At 31.8% G+C, this 6,960-nt stretch overlaps 1 protein-coding gene across 1 annotated transcript in view; it reads left to right on the top strand.

Moving 5' to 3' along the window:
• The first annotated feature begins 6,265 nt into the window (after window positions 1-6,265).
• Window positions 6,266-6,960, top strand: part of LOC129939791 (acyl-CoA Delta-9 desaturase) — a 37,878-nt gene continuing 37,183 nt past the window's right edge. Inside the window, exon 1 of the mRNA XM_056047933.1 lies at window positions 6,266-6,765. The gene's annotated coding sequence lies outside the window, so the exon portion shown is untranslated. The remainder of the gene's footprint in view (window positions 6,766-6,960) is intronic.

Genomic DNA, 6,960 nt, shown 5'->3' with positions numbered 1-6,960 from the left:
AAAAAGTGGGTCCCGCGATTCCGTCCGGTCGGTTTTGTCTGTCTGTCCACGCTCCTACAGCCTAAACCATTGGGTCGATTGAGTTCAAACTTGGAAGTTAAGGTTTTGAGCAGATTCGCGTTAGGCGTTTTTTTCATTTTTTTTTTAAGATCAAAACTAACAGTGGCCCCCATACAATTTTTTTGGTCAAAAACCTAAAATTCGAATTTTCTCAAAAACAAACCGATAGATTTTTTTTAAATTTTCTCTAAAATTTTATTTTTAACTTGGCTTCTTTTTATAAGAAAACCATATTTTTGTATTGCTCAGGAAAGGTACCGCTCATAGAACCGTTATTTTGTTTTTTAATTTTCTCAGCAACTTATGAACTGATTTTAATAATTTTTTTTCTGAATAAGCTCCTATATTTCCTTAACAATATTTGATTAACAGAAATTCAATTTTTAATTGTTTGGATTTTTTAAAAAATATTGAATTTTTATTTTTCAAAACGCTATATTTCAAAAACGGGTCAACAGTTTTTTACGAAATTCAAACGTAAGACGTATATTTACAATCACTAAATAACTGCATTCCAAAAATATTTTTAGATCAAAATTGGAAAATTTTATATATAAAAAATTAATTAAAAAAAAAACCGCTCTAACGATTTTCAAAATAAAAATTTAAAAAATCAACGGTTTTTTTATTTATAAAATGGCATTTAAATTTTTGAAGACAAACTTATTTTTCAAGTAAAATTTTGAATCTTTTAGTGTGCATGAGCCCGAAAGACCGCATTATTTTGACAAAATTGTAATTACATTCCTAGGTTTTAAATTAGTGCATTTGGTACACATTTATATGATATATTTAATCAACAATCTATTTTAAAGAGTCTATCAAGAAGTATTATCTTGGTAACTTTGTATATAATGATTTTAAAATATTATTCTTTACGAATAAGGTTGTTTCACACATGATTTACTGGCCTTCGCCTATATAAAAAAATAAATACTTAGTACCTACAAGTTAAGAAAACTGGCCAGAGAGAGTATCTATATGTATTTTCTATTAGAATCACTTTTTCAATGCATACACATTGTACCTATTTACAAAGGTATTACGTACAACTTCTACAACTACTGTTAACGTGTCACTTCTTAACTAAAATCCAAAACGCACAAGAGCCTGACTGTAAACAACACATGAACAGCAATTTCTTGTACTTGTTCGTATGCTTGTTTTTTAAAACTTTAGTGAAAAAAATAGACTGAACGTAGTAAAGAAGGAATGTAGTATGTACCTTCTAGCCACCAATAACATTCCTTCATTATCATCATAAACATGTCCTTATCTATCTATCTGCATAAAGCTAAGCACGCCAAGTGAACTATTCTATGGTCGTTTTAGACATCTACCTGCTACCTAACTACAGTACTACACAACCAATAGGCGATCGCCTTACAATTTAAACATTCATGGTCTGCCTCTTTCTTATCTTATTTATTTTCCATCCTGGTTCTTCTAATATGAAATTACAATAAACCTATCTAAAGGAAAAATCTTTTAAGGAACAAGTTGAATCTATATGAATCGCATTGTAGCTTAAAGGTAATAGAAACCATTTTTCATATACAAAGATCGTACACAAGTAAAACAAGACTTATGAATGTAAATAAAAACAAATATCGGTAAAAGATCCTAAACAGCTGACTTCTGCATACAAAAGTTTGTTTCATCCCCTTATTAGATACAATATTAAGCCATTTTGTTTGTTATATAAAGTGCATTGATATAAATAAAACAAAAACAAATTCATCAACCTACATATGGAAGCTCTTTTTGTGAAAACATATACGAGGATAGACTCAAATAAAATGAAGGAAATTGTGTTGACTTTTTGGGTCGAAAATTAATTATCTCCCTTATTCTGCTGGCTGCTTATGGGAATGGGAATAATATTTTTCTCTCGCTCCCGCTGAATTTCTCCACTTTCGATACTAACGCCACGCCAACGACTCGGCATCTCGTCGCCCAAAAAGTTTCTGCTCATGAGAGTACTATGGTTTTCATATACATACAAAGATCGTGCGGTTTTTTGACAATTCAAATGGCATTTATATCTTTTTAAATCTCATATAAGTACTTTTTTAAACAGACTCTTTGCATACAGGAGCAGGTTCGTGCGACCCAGTCGTGCATTTTATTATTATTAACATTATGATTTTTTTTTTTAATTTAAAAATCTTAGACCAAAATCAAAATCATAGAATGGCTTTCAGCAATTTGCTAAATCCATGTCACATCTGTACAATTATTCTTATAAGAACAGTGGGTGGAATGGTCCAGTCAACAGTTGGGAATTCCAATTAATAGGTCCGTTTAAGTGAGTTTGCTTTCACAAGCTGTCACTTTTTAGATATGTTGGGATTCACGTTTTTAAATAAAAGGCAATTAGCAATTTAATTAATTAAAATCTTGGACTACCTTCGTGAATTGTTTAATATTAAGCAATTTGCTAACTAGTAAATTTATTAAACCCTTACAATTAGTTGTTAAAAATTGTGCATCCAGCGTAATTGTTTAATTTTTTAATTCCTGTAATTTGACATCCTATTTGATCTGAAGAACAATATCTTAAAAAATTCATACCTTGTTATTTGCTTAATTGCTTTTTTTGTTTTAAAATAAGCATATTACTAGCCATTTTATGCAAAAATACAGTGTGAGCACTATAAACGGGAAAGAAGGGTTTAAAGGAGATGTCGATGCACATTGGTTTTGAATGAAAAGGCATTCCACATTCGCTTAGTACGGCTAAAGAACGAATCTCTATACTTGACAGTACAACCGAAGTTGGGTTCGAGGGTAATGCGGTGAGTATTCCTAGAAGCAAGAGTATTACGGTTGAATTATTTAAGGGGAGGAATGCAGCTGGCTATTTCTCTAAAGCATAAACCGTTAAAATAACGGTGAAAGGGTGAGACAAGAAACTTTACCAAGATGTTCAAGCGACGTAAATAATATTATGATGGTATTATCACCAGTGAAACTAAATGCTCTACGGTTAATGCTGTCCAAGAGGCTTTATTAAGTTGCAGAAGAACCACCCCAGAGATTAGAATTATACTCAAGCTTAGGACGTATATAGGTTTTGTAGATTGTAGCCAGATCAGAGGGGGAGAAAAACTTCTTGCATCACCTTAAAAAACCGAAATATCATGCGGCATTTTTGGGACATCGCGTATGTGATCGTTTCACTAGAGGTGGTTGGTGATACATCGAGATGTTCAGTCTCCTCGATGCAAATGCTTTATGGATAAAGGCATAATAATAAAAATGAGAAAGAGTGTTGGAGATAGAACAGAGCCCTGGGGCACACCAGCATTTATTTAGTGGTTTTCAGACTTGAATCCATACAGTACTACTTGAATTAAAGTTTAAACAATTCGAAAGGTAATAACTAATCCAATGGAGGAGGGATTCATAAACACCGAAAGCATGCATTTTCGATAAGAGAGCTTCATGCCAAACACTATCAAATGCCTTTGAAATATCAAGTGCAAGATCGGTGAGATGAACCATGAAATCACCTGTGGACCTATTGCTACGAAATCCGTATTAACGGTCATTAAGAAGCTTCCGTTCCTCAAGATATTTCTTAAGATGATAATTAATCAGCGTTTCCATGACCTTAGAAAGAAGGGACGTTAGTGCTATTGTTCGATAAATTTGTGAGAGAAAAAGATTCGCTTTTTTTGGGATTGGCTGATTGGCAGTTCTCCAACTACTTGGAACGAGCCCAGAAGAATAGGATAGATGGAAAAGCTTACGCATTGGTCTTGCTAGTGAGGAAGAACACCTCTTCAGAATAATAGCGGGGATACCATCTGGGCCAGCGAATTTATGAATGTTGAGATCTTTAAGGACTGTCGCCACAGATCGAGTACGAAAAAAGACTGGACTCCTAGAATTATTTACACGTTCAAAAATTGTGGGAGCCATGACATTATCTTGTAAGGTAGAAATTTCGGCGAACTGCCTTGCAAATAAATTGGCTTTATCAACAGAGCTTACAAGAGGAGTGCCATTGACAACAAGCGTAGGAACCGAGGAAGAGAAAGAATTCTTTATGTTTTTAACGAATGACCAAAAATTATTAATTTTTGTTAAAATTTAGTCCTTCCAATATAGGCGTTGCAGGCCTTCCTACCTCGGTTATATCTTTTTCGGTTTTCCTCAGTTGGGTTGGCTTTAAATCACCACTTTCTCCTTGATAACCTCTGTGCAAAACAATTCGAACCATAATTTAACCTTGGGTTTAATACTTTTAATCCTATTCGGGATAAAAGTTTCCATTCCTAGATGAATCATACTAGAAATCATATTTGCACTGGAGTCTACCTCGCTACCGAGGAAACATAGCGACCAGTTAAAGATCCTGAAGAAATTATTAAGACTGTCTCAGGTATTTGTTCCATGTTGTAGTTACGTCCCATAATATCAAAATATTTCATTTTTATTTTTCCAAAGCATCCAAGACAATTCAACATAAAACCCAATTCGACAACTATCACCATAAGAACGCCATTTACTATCAAAGTTTCGAAAGTCCTTTTGAACTTTCTATGGCTAAGTATCTTAAAAATTGCTTAATTTAAAACGAAGCATACTTTTATGTATCAAAATCGACTGGATTGTTAAAACCATTTTTAGGTGTGTTTTTGTTATTGAAAATATTTCAAAAATTATGAAAATGTCTCCACCACTGTCCAGAAGCAATGTTTTGACTTTTACAAAGTTTTTCAAACAGCGCGCTATATAGTTACACTTAAACTTATAACACTATTTTTCAACAACCATTATTGCGTATTTAGTATTTTCTTGATAGATTCAAGACTTCCTGTATAGTTGGAGTATTCTTTACACAATTAACGCACATTACATTAATATTCCGATCCGACCATAATTTGGGTTTTTAAAACTGTGGCCACCAATATCAACCTTTTTTCAATAACTTTAGATGATCCAGTTTGCATCTTTTTGCTGCGTATAATACGTTAACACGTTGGACATGTCTAAAAGAAAGATTTATAATAACCTTTGTCTATTTGAAGGCAAAATTTAAACAAATATAAAAACCACCTAAATTAGGTTCCTCTTCAAAAATTGCCTTACTTTTTGACATCTTTTTCTCACGGAAGAATGTAAACCTTAACTGACAAAATAATTAAAATAAAAGAAACACTCCCTCGAAAAAAAGGGTCCCGCGAGACTTAAATTTCAATTAAAGTTCCGAAATCAATATATGTATTATGTACACAACATTTTTAAGAATGAAACAAAAATTAATGAAATCAATTCACGTTCTTATAGACTTCCAACACTCTCATAAAAAAACTCATGAAATAATCTCATCATAACCGATAAAAAAGCAAACAAAAATAAGGCGTTTAAAGAATTTTTCAAATTTGATCTGAATATAAAGTGGCGTGTGTCACATTGAATATAATTTATGCCACAAAACTGAATGAAACATTCAAAGATGTTCTCTAATATTTATTATTATTCTTACAAATAATACTTTAAAATATAAATCAATGCGTTACATTCTTAAATCTTACAAGTATTTTGTATTTCAGTTCGAAAATTCTTTTAGTTTTGTGGTATTCAAACTTAAAGTATAATAAACAAAAATTAAATACCTGATTTGAATGTTTTTGGAAGTTCTCCAATGTTTCTTCTTTTTTTTTGCAAAATGAATTGGTTTGGGACGTGAACAAAACCCCGAATATTTTGTATACGTGTTGACATGCATCTATATTTTTAAAATAATATTTTGAAGTGTTTCAAAGTGAATCATTCCAAAACTTGAATCTTCAACATAAAACCTACTTTTCAATGTCTAAAAGTTTTAACTACCGATCAAATTCAAAATGATTGTAAAAATTATTTACTTCCGATTTTCTACGCTCAAATAAACAAACGTATGTATCGGCACGTTTAGCGACCAAAACACCCCCACCCTTCGAATTATCATTATAACTTTATCGCAAATAGGTATTGAATAAATTATTAATTGGCAATCTACTGTCAATCCATAGAACCCAGTGCGAATCAGCAAAACCATACCCAAACCTACTTTATAATTGTAGGGTATGCTAACTGGCTTGTGCATTATACCCTTACGGCTTAAAGCCTTACCTTACCTTACCATACCAACCGAACCATCATCATCACGTTGTCGTTCATCTTTAGCGTTTGTGCGAACTGCGAAGCGACAACTACATCAGCAACCTGAGTTTTGCTTATTTAAGTTTTATGCTGGTGATTTATAAAGTTATAAATTTCGGTGAAACCACTTTTGGTAGAACTGTTTGCTAACCGACTTCGACCTGTTAGCAGCAAATTAATCTATCGCATTCGTTTTAAGTTTTAATTTTGACTTTAAGAAACTTTAAGGTTTTATTGCATATAACGCCATTAACGAGGACGGTAGCACTGCTACACGGTGGAGAATTGAACAAAAATAAAAAAAAGTATAAAGTGCTGTGAGCTTGCAAGGAATATAGAAGAAGCTATAGAAACACTTCAGGACATTTGAGAGCATTTGAAATAAAAGTGCAAGTGATTAACATCTACTGAATGTTTAAATATTGTGAAGTGAAAAATAAATAGAAAATTAAAATTTTATTTAATGTTTATTTGACATTGATGTCTCTGGAAGGACTTTTTTCAAAGTTAAATTAATATTTAGAATATAAAAAAAAGTAATAATCAAAGGTGAGTTTTTGATATTTTTAAAGTTATTATAATATTTTGAAAACAAATTATAATTGAAAAAGATACCCATCATAAAAAATTTACCTTCACAAAAGTTTATTTTTTTAACAGCAATATTAAAGAAACTTCTAGAAATATTCCTAATTTTTTTTTTTAATGAAGAGAATTAGTTGAAATACTGGATTTATAGTTCTG

Source organism: Eupeodes corollae, chromosome 1 (assembly GCF_945859685.1).
Source record: "Eupeodes corollae chromosome 1, idEupCoro1.1, whole genome shotgun sequence".
Taxonomy (NCBI): Eukaryota; Metazoa; Arthropoda; class Insecta; order Diptera; family Syrphidae; genus Eupeodes; species Eupeodes corollae.
The sequence above is the reverse complement of the archived record's forward strand: the minus strand, read 5'-3'. Positions and strand labels throughout refer to the sequence as shown.